This window comes from Parus major, chromosome 2 (assembly GCF_001522545.3).
Source record: "Parus major isolate Abel chromosome 2, Parus_major1.1, whole genome shotgun sequence".
NCBI classification, from domain to species: Eukaryota; Metazoa; Chordata; class Aves; order Passeriformes; family Paridae; genus Parus; species Parus major.
The window spans coordinates 72,135,728-72,145,305 of NC_031769.1; positions in this window are offsets into that span (position 1 = coordinate 72,135,728).

The following is a 9,578-nucleotide window of genomic DNA, read 5'->3' on the forward strand; positions in this document are numbered from 1 at the left end:
ATTATCTTAAAAAGGCCTTTCTTTCGTTAATATCTTTTGGCTATACTTTTTTGAGCTCCTGCCAAGCTACTGACATGGATCCTGACTGAACAGGAGTTTAAGTCTTTGCTTAAGTCTAAGCACATAATTTTATCTAGTTAAAATTCTAGATGGATGTGGCAGACTTCCAGCCCTCAGTCTTAATACAGTTGGAACTCACAATTGGATCAGAAGGAATTATGCTTTCAGTAAAAAAACATCAGTCCTGAGGGATGGAGGTTTGATGTTATCTTACAAAGGAAAGGAAAGCTTTGTCCACACCATAAAAATACTTTTACTCCTGCAGAAAAGCCTTTATTTGCTATGATAAAGTCCAGTAATGCATTCTGAAATCCCATCCATATTGAACACGGTAATCATTTGATGACTAGAGTAAAAAAAGAATATCAATCCTTTTGTAATAAGAATTTGTTGCAGAAGAATTCTGACATGGGGCTGTTACATACTACAGAATAAATAACCCTCAAAGTTTCATGAAGGTATGATAAATGTATGGCTATCATTCTCTCACAAAAATACTTTCAAAAATGAAAGAGAAATTTCTCAGAAGTTTCTCTGTTTCCTACTGATTTCCTTACATAGTTTTAACCGTTCCTTTGTAGAATATAGATGTTATTTTTCATGCTGAATTCTGCTGAATTTATGGTTGACTGAGAAATAATGCATATTCTGATCTTTCATAATCACCAATAAAAGTGGAAATAATATTTTTAGGTGACATTATTTAGGTATACCCCTACATGCTGGATCATCTGTCCTTAACACACCATCTGAAATGGGATTCTGTCATGAAAAAGTGCTGAATAGCAAAGCAGATTTCAAGACTTTCTCAGTTCTCTTCTGCTCTGATACCGGCAGCCATGTAAGCCTGGATAATACATCTGCATATTGTTTTCTTACTGTAAAAGGTAATAGGCAACATTATTAAAAAGGGCTGGCATATGACATTTTTCTACAAAATACTACAGAAGGAGAATCATCTTTTTCAAGTTTAAACACTCCAAAATATTGTATATGTAAAACTGTAAATAAGAACTGAGATGATGATGTATAGATTTGTCCTAAATTCCTATGAGTATGCCACAACTGGGTACATGTGTATTATTTCTATTATAAGAATTATTAAAAGAGGCTTTTAATCAATACACAGTAAAGCAGCAGGGCCATCCAGCATGTACTTTTAATGAAATTTTGCTTTGTGCTAGGCAGCAAATAAAATTCTTTATAATAAATATATTGCAACTTTCTCTGTCCTTTTAATGACACTCACCTAATAAAGATAATATCAAGTCTTGGTAGTTATTTGGTAAAAGAAATATCCCAGAAAGTACTTACTGGAGAAAATAAAAGCCTGATATAAATGTTAGTGAACTAATGGGACCTGTTCAGAAGTCTGGATCAGCATTACGGTTCTAAGAAAATATTGTCTAATCTGGAATACTAGCATTTTGGATCTTTAATGTTGGACAACCAGCATCTCCTAAATTTAATGTATTTTTTAAAGGTTTTACCAAGACACAGTGTGATTTCAGAATGAATAATTTTGCACCTGCATGGCCATAAATAAAGTATTGTTTATAATGTTTGATTGAGGAGATTTTTTTTCTTGTCAGCAGAAAAAGTATCATGATGCAAAGTAAATAAAATGACTGATATGTTCAAACAAGTCTTCATACAAATAATACCATTTTATTTCAAGTCAGAGTATTTATGCTATTTCTGTATCCTTTTTTTCCTTTATATGAGATTTTCTAACACTGACTAAGCTGTTTAATTTATAAATTGTGATTTGAATCTGGCATTTAGAGGTGGGCTTTCTTAAATGGTTGCAATTTTAATGTTTTACATTTCAGGTTCATATTTTTCTTTTAAACGTTCTTATTTGAATTATTTAAAAAGTGTTATTGATGCCTAGCACCAAATCTAAGTCTACCTAATCAAGTATAGACATAAAGACATATAATCTTAACTAGAAGATAAAATAAGAACACTTACCTTCTAAAAAAAAAAAAAAAAATAATAAATAAATAAATAAAAGGAAGCTGAAATGAAATAATGGCCAAAGATTTAAAGTCACTGTCTGGAACTGGAAAGGAACAGAGAATCCCATACGGTGTTGCCAATCTATAAATAAGCAATTAAATTTATTGGCTATAGCAGAAGAACTTACATGTTCACTCATGTGAATACAGGCTACACAGTCTGGCCTTGAATGAGTACTTCTGAATAAAGAGTCCAGGAACATAAAGCAATATTGATGTGCAAGCTAAAAAGAGGTACACCTTGAATGAAATTCAGGGCCTCTTTTTTTTCCCCAACAGTGCCTGTTTCATACCATTTATGCATCTAGGAAAAAAAATGCAAATGTTTTTCGTGATGAAGATCATTATGGAGAGAAAACTTTTCTTTTATAAAGTATTATTTTTAACAGTATTTTTGAAATCTACCTCCTTCTTGTCCCATGCAATCTTTAACCTTGTCAGTTTTAATAGGTTTTAACTTTTATTCAGCTGTCATATTCTTGCTCTCATTTTTCTTACTAAAAAACTTACCATCTGTCTGAACCAGCAATATTTTCATTGTTAAGGCATCTTCTCCCACAACATATGTCTTCAATTTCTAATGTGAATCAGAATACTTGAAGAATGTTGTCACTGATCATGCCATCAATCTGATTGAGTCAGCCTTGACATTTTGCCAATTAAACTGTGCACTTTAAAGAGAAGTATAAATAGCAGTTGCTTTATTGAAAGTTTCAGTATGGCTTCCTAGGATAATGTAACATAGTTTCCTATATTTCTTGGGGAGATTCATGGAATAACATGAATTTCAGCTTTCTGGTCCACTTAATAAATTACATTTGTAGTAATTTGCTTACTAGAAGAATTTTTAAATATTAGAATTTGTAATCTTTTTTTAACCTCTAAATTATCAAGTGAATTAATCTAATAAAATGTGAATTTGCATAATTCTGGAAACATAGTATAAAAAAATGTTCAGGCCATGGAATCTATGACATAGTATAGTGTTGTCTCTTTCTTGATCTCCAGTACCTGAATATTTGTAGGCTCTTATATTATCTATTTTTGTTATATTATCTATTCACAGATGCATTAATTTGACATATTTTTCTCAGTAGCAGATTTTTCAAAATATATTTTTCCATTTTAAAACAGAAAACTTCTAAGGATGTGAAAGGAAGTGCAAGAGAATAGAAAATCCAAATGTTGATGGAAAAAGTCTTTAATGCAGTTTCCTTTTGAAAGTATATGATCAGGATGACTGGTTTCATCTGGTAGAAATTAGGAGCACTTGGAGATTTCAGTATTGCTTCCTATAAACAACATATCCTGCACTGGCTTTTTTTCCATAGACCTTTGAACAGTTTAGCCCTGCAAGACACTGAATGTCTTGTCTCCTTCCTGTTCAAAGGTTTCCAATAAGGCAAGCCAAACTTTTTCCAGCATAGCTATTCTGCAGTATAAAATTATGCTTTAACCACACAGATTTCTTCCTAAGTCTTCTTTACAGAATGTTCATTTTGGAATTTTGTTCTTAAAATCTAGATGATTTGACTTTGCTAAATCCCATAGGTGAAAGAAAAGGTAAAATATATTTGCTGAATAATTTCTTGTTTAAGTTGCCATGGGTCATGTTTCGGCTTCGTGACCTCAGACCTGGCCCAGCCGGGCATGGTGTGGCAAATAAACAGGATGGGCATGGTTGACCAAAAATGGTGACCCAAAAACTGCTTTAATGGCAAAATAACAAACGGCATAAGGCAAACACACAGCACAGGGTCAATCACAACAGGCAAAAAAGAGTGGATACAACAGTATATATACAGAAGATCTGAGGGTGGATCTGAAGGCAGGGTCCCAACCACAGACTGAGATTACAAATAATAAAAATAATGCAACAAGTGACAACCAGTCAGGGGACAAAACTAAGAACATTATGGAAGCATAACCTTATATGAACAGGCTTGTTAATGTCCTGTCTACAGGCTCAATTCATTATCAGCCCCAGTCAGTTCTATCTCCACAATCATGTATAGATATGTCTTATGCAACTATACACATATGATGTATATGTGACATTACATATAAATGCAACATATGTAGGTATCTCATTGTCTGCATCTGCATATAAAACAATGCCAGATTCAATGGAGTCACCTCAGTATGCAGAAAGAAATATTAAAAGACCTTACCCACACTAAAACCTCGAATTTCTGCATGTGAAATGTTAATTGGTGGCAAAGACTAATGCAATTTTCTCAGCTCATAGTGGGAAAGAACTATTGCTCTAGGCAGCTGGTAACTTCTCCGCAAGGTCTTCCACCAGCCAAACAGAAAAACTGGGACTACTGACTTGACAGAGTTTTGGTTTTTTTCCTTCTTTAAAACATAACTCTATTCTCCTTCTAGTTTTTAAGCTGCTTTGTACAGTTTTGTTACCTATCCTCCGTATTTAAAGATGGAATATACGGAGCCTCTGTTTGAAGAGCAGAACTATTTACCTTCAAAAAGAGCAAATATCTCTGACCATATAGAGAAGTTCCTATGTACCCTACCTGGGAATACCTATCCCTTGCAAAATGTGTGCATATATATATATATTTGCAGGAGCGAAACCTTGAGTAAGTCCATGGGAAAACAATGCAATCATATTGTTTGCATAAAAAAATGCAGTTGTATTACTGAGTCACAGCTCTTTTCATGAGATAGAGCAGTAGGCCTGACTTACCTATCACAAAGGAAAGCCTCAGTTTCTCCCTGAGCTTTAATTGTATTACATGACTAAAAGGCCTGTACAATGCCCCGGTCATAGATGTGCCATGGTATTTACTAATAACAGAAGGATGATTGCAATTCTTCTGCATATACCAACAGTGATTTTCAATAAATGTAAAAAGGTAAAACTAAATAGAAAAAGCAAAGAAAATACAGATATGCAGAAAAAAAGAAGACATCACTTTCATCACACTAAATGTAGGGCAGAAAATGACAGAGAACATAATTTATTTCTGTCTGACAGGGAGAGTTTGGCCTTTGATTTCTGTATCTGGGACACAGAGTATTGGTATTTCAGGAGAAAACAAAAGCTGGCGTCCAGGATGAGTGTAATGAGTATTTGTTAAAGCCTTTCATTTTCAAAATATGAATCTCACCTATTTTAAGATTGGACTGATTTTAGAACTGTCAAGCAAGGACACATGAATTCACAGAACATTTTTAAAACTGAACAGCAGTTTATATGAGGAAACATTTATTTCTTTTGCCAATATTTACCTAAATTGAGATTATCACAAATCTTTACTATGTTCCTCCTTGCCATTTAAGACAGATACTAAAAAAGAAAAAAAGTACAGCAGATAAGATACTTTATCTCATGGTGAGAATAACAAACAAGATGAGACTTATGTAGAAGGAAATTTGCATTCCAGTCAGTGTTCCTGTGTATAATCAAGTACTGTGTGCTGTTAAATGAGTCTGTTGTCTTGCTATAATGAGTATCTACATCCATCCTAACAGTTAATGAGGAATAAATGACTTATTATCAATGAATGGCAGTATCTAAATAGCCTTGCAACAAAAACAGAATATTAATATGTGTAGCTAAAATAGATCTTAAATGATAATGAACTTACTCAGACTATTAATTATTTTAAAAGCCTCTAGTAAGGTTTAATGCTTCTGGATGGAATTGGAGCTCCAATGGTTCAAGTGCCTTATATGTTTGCAGACAGTTAACAAATGACCCTTTAAAACTATCTTATAGAGCTGAATGGAAAAGGGTTTTTACGAAATACCAGGGCTGCCATAAAAAAAATCAGACCAAAGATCTCTCTAGTTCAGTATTTTATTCCCACCAGAATTAGGCCTACTCACTTCAGTGGAAACAGCAAGAACACTCCCTATAGCTGATGGTGCATTAACTGACTCACTTCCTAATCATCAGCTGAGGGTGAGCCTGTGCCCAGGGGCCCTTTTACTATCTTTTATTCTTTTCTTTAAAAAAAAAAGATTTTCCAGTACAGCAGAAAGATCTCCTTGCCACATGAATGTCAAATTCATTTCTCTAATTTCTAAAATCTTGGTCTCAGTGATACCATTTTCAGACCATGAAACTGCAATTACAGCAGAAATTTGGCTTAAGTTTTCCTGGCAGTGAGTAGATAAAGTGACCTCTTATCTAAACAGAGTAATAAATTCTAGATGAAGAATTAATTGTGCACTTTCTTTTAATTCTTCTTAACTTTAGCCAAGTTCTCAGCTATTATTTCCATCTAGGATGTTATTCCCAGAGCTTGGTTTAATTCAGAAAAATTAAGTATCTCAGGTAGCCTTAAGTTAAAGAGTAGAATACTAAACAAGTTTTGATCAGACTACCAGATGCCACAAAGTTCATGTAAAACTGCTTGAATTTCATAATATCCAAGACACAGATCTAGGCATTTCTATTTTCAGGTTCTTCCACTAATCTTATGAATATGATATGGGTTAAAGAGAAAAAAAATTGTGGCAAGAATCATAATTATAGTTATTTTTAAAGGAATTTCCCTTTTCTCTTAGATATTTCACAAGCAATATGCATTTAAACTGTGTTTTTTGAAAGAAAAGAAATTCCACCCTAATGGTCTAAGTGAAATTAGTTAGAACACAATACCAAAAAAAAAGTCTAACCTCGCTGTAAATTCTTATGAGTATACAGGTCTAATGTAAAATATTATATAACAAACATTACTCTTTGCAATCTGATCTAAACACACAATAATATATATTTATACAGGTAATTAATGAGTGCTACACTGGACTTGCAAGAATCTATAACTGAATTTCAGATAATGAGTGTTTCCTATCTAGCTAGTTGCCATGAGAGACTTTTATGGACATCTCAATTGCATGAGACAATTTCCAGAATAAATTTTTGCTATACTTCCTTTTCTGATTCAGAGAAATTCTCAAACAAAAGTAAGCATGGTAAAAGTATGCCAGGAAAACAATTATAAATATATTGTTTCCCTCTATTTATTCTTTCATGCTTTTATTTCAACAGAAATTCAATCTTCTTAGTACTATGTTGTTGTTAGATGGGTCACAAAGATTGACCTGAAGTCTAAAACAGGGTCATCTAAATCTGTGGATATTAACTCAGCTCTGTGTTCAGTTTGGTGTCTGCTACAGCAAAAAAGTATCTCTGTTTCTGATTTTCTCTAATTCCTTTAAAGTTATACACAGCAGCATTCCTGTACCTAAAGAGGGCCTGCAAGGAAAGCTGGAGAGGGACATTGTACAATTGTGAGTAGTGACAGGAAAAGGGTTTATGGCTTTAAACTGAAAGAGGATAGATTTAGAGTAGTTATTAGAAAAATATTCTTCACAGTGAGGTGTTGAGGCACTGGAACAGGTTGTCCAGAGAAGTTATGGATGCCCCATCCCCTGGAAGTGTTCAAGGCCAGGTTGGATGGTGCTTTGAGCAATCTGATTTAGTAGATGGTGTTCTTGTCATGGCTGAAATTAGATGATCTTTATGGTTGTGTCCAACCAACAAAACTTTTGTGATTCTACGATTCTGAAGTTCTGTTACCCATTTTGGTATCTAGTTTCCCCCTTAACTGAGCTAAAACAAACTGGCATTCGTACTTCAAAGTGCTTCATTACCTAAATACAATTAACAAACCAGTAAGGTGTATTAAGAAACATCTAGACATCTGATGTCAAGATATTTGAGCAGTTTCTGTTACGACCAAAATCTCTTTATCAGTTTAAAGGAAATACCAGATGCAAAGCCTGTAGTTTATGAGTGTAATTGAAATATTAACTAATTGAAGACTTATTAATACAAATAAGAAAGATTAAATAAAAATTGATGGCCCCAGGATACACAGATATCATCATATTTTCTAGGAAACTTCAGCGATTTATGCTTCATTCTTCCTTGCTCACCTGTTTTTAAAGTTAGAAATTAAACCTGAATTACAGACACAACTGACAAATAATTTGAGTTTATGCAATAAATCAGTCAAATACCAAAAAAAATTCTAATTCAAAAGATACAGCCAGTTCAGTAAGAAAACCATTTCCTTGGATATGTCACTGTTGTGCTGGTACTCATTCAAGGTTTTCTTTTAAATACCAAGGATTAAAGCATTTATTGTAATAGAAAATGAGAATCCATTTTCACAAGGAGAGGAGATCATGCAATCTCAAGGTCTAAAGATTTTGTGAGAGGAAGGCTTAAGCTACTAAGGAAGTATTCTGCAACCATGAAAATTTTACCTTAAATAAAAAATCTCAATATAAATGAGAGCACTTAATCAAAGTAAAAGCATTATTCTCTTCAACAAAGTATTTGAATTGATCTCTGGAGAGTGTGTGGGAACAAAAAGAACAGGTGAACTGAAATAGTTGAAATCCCAAATCTTATCCTAAATAAGTTTTATAAGATACCATCAAAAATATGTAGTAAAACATTTAAAATCAGAAATTCAAAAGTTTGTTCCATTGCATGCACCAGACACTGAATGCTTTCTGAAAATAATGTGCTCCTTTTTCAAAAATAACATGACAAAAGTGCTTCAAATGTACCAAAAAGGCTTCTCTTTTGGCCTGTGCAAACAAAAATAGAAGAATTTTAAAGGTTCAAACAACAGTGGAAGCATTACTAATTGACTTACACTAAAAAACAAATAAAGGGTAAATATATATGGATATATCTAAATTTTAGGTATATATACTATAGAAATATATTATAATTTTTATCTACTAAGAAACAAACAAAAAGACAGGGTTGATACTAGAATAGTGAGAGTAGCCCCTAGGATAAGAAACATTGGTTATGCTGTAGTGAATCAGATTCCTATTTTAGGATATATTGGTTTAATGTTAGAAATAAACAAACCAAAAATGTTTGCTATCAAAGTTTTCCTAAAGTCCCACATCATAAATTGTCTTTATACCTGCTGTTTATGAGACTGTAAAGGTGTCTTATCATGCTAGCCAGAAAATATCATGGTCAAAAAACCAACAGTGTTGTGACTGCAACCTGAAAGCAATTTTCAAGGGGAGTGTTAGAGTATTACACTAAAAAGTGGTTTAAGAGTAAAGATGTGCTTTTATGTTCATTTAAGTCAGAAAAATAATATGCAGTTGGTTTTGGTACATAAAGTGTTCAAGATTCTGTGTCCATTTTTTAGTTGTAGGTAAAATATTATGCTAGATTTTCCTGGATAAAGTCACCTTGATAGTGATGAAATATTAGGTAGAAAATGCTTGGTACAATAATAGCTTTGCTCATTCATGTCTTTGCTATGTAAGATTAATAAACTTATTCTTTTTATGACTTATAATAGCATTAAGGAATGTAACTGTTTTTCTTAAGTAAAGACATAGATCTCTTTTTTTTTTAATGGTGTGTCCTGGGGTGACTTTATGATACTGGTATCCCCAATCATCTGGTTTATGTTATATATTAAGTTCTGCACCTTTAAGACTGGCTTTGAGAGCAAGAGAGGGGGAAGAAGAAGCGCACAG